The sequence below is a fragment of the Penaeus monodon genome, chromosome 33, assembly GCF_015228065.2.
Source record: "Penaeus monodon isolate SGIC_2016 chromosome 33, NSTDA_Pmon_1, whole genome shotgun sequence".
Taxonomy (NCBI): domain Eukaryota; kingdom Metazoa; phylum Arthropoda; class Malacostraca; order Decapoda; family Penaeidae; genus Penaeus; species Penaeus monodon.
Genome location: NC_051418.1, coordinates 23,644,906 through 23,645,525, shown reverse-complemented (window position 1 = coordinate 23,645,525; position 620 = coordinate 23,644,906). Strand labels below are relative to the sequence as shown.

The 620-nt window shown below is 30.8% G+C and overlaps 1 protein-coding gene across 1 annotated transcript in view; it reads left to right on the top strand.

Moving 5' to 3' along the window:
• Positions 1-620, top strand: part of LOC119594170 (ubiquitin-like-conjugating enzyme ATG3) — a gene marked incomplete at its 3' end in the record, with an annotated part of 4,078 nt that overhangs the window by 2,415 nt on the left and 1,043 nt on the right.

Below are 620 nucleotides of genomic sequence, written 5' to 3'. Positions count from 1 at the left end.
CTAAATAAAAAAACCCTAACTTAGTCTATATTATTCCCTCACCCATTTGAATTCTTATTCCCAGAAAACTTTCATTTTGTGTGGTCACTTCAAAAATAACATACATTGGTAATTTGTGTATGTTGTTACCTAAGGCAAATTTGTTACTGCAAATCCTTCCATGTCACTTCATTATTTCCACTAAGTATCCAAAAATGTTTTAGTTTAGAAAAAAAAAGTAATACCCTTGTACAGATGGCATTCATCCAATACAAAAAAGCAATGGATTTTGAATCTTTTGTGTGCCAGAAAAAAAAAACATGAGAGGGAGAGAACATAGGGACACAAAGGGGTGGGTAAACATTTTATCGTGCAGTTTTGATAAACTATTGTGGACATTGCCTTTCACTCATCATATGATAGTGTTAATTTATGTTGTTTTCTTTAAGGGAATAAACATAATAATTTGGTGTCAGTTAGCAGATAATTGCCAAAGTAAAAGCAATCATGCACCCTAAAATAGTTAAAATGAAGGAGAAAATATAAATTGGGATCCTCCAAAATTTATTTTACTTGACCAACTTATTAAGATGAATGGGTTAAAATTTTCCAAACAACCTCTTTGTTATGTGAAAGAAATA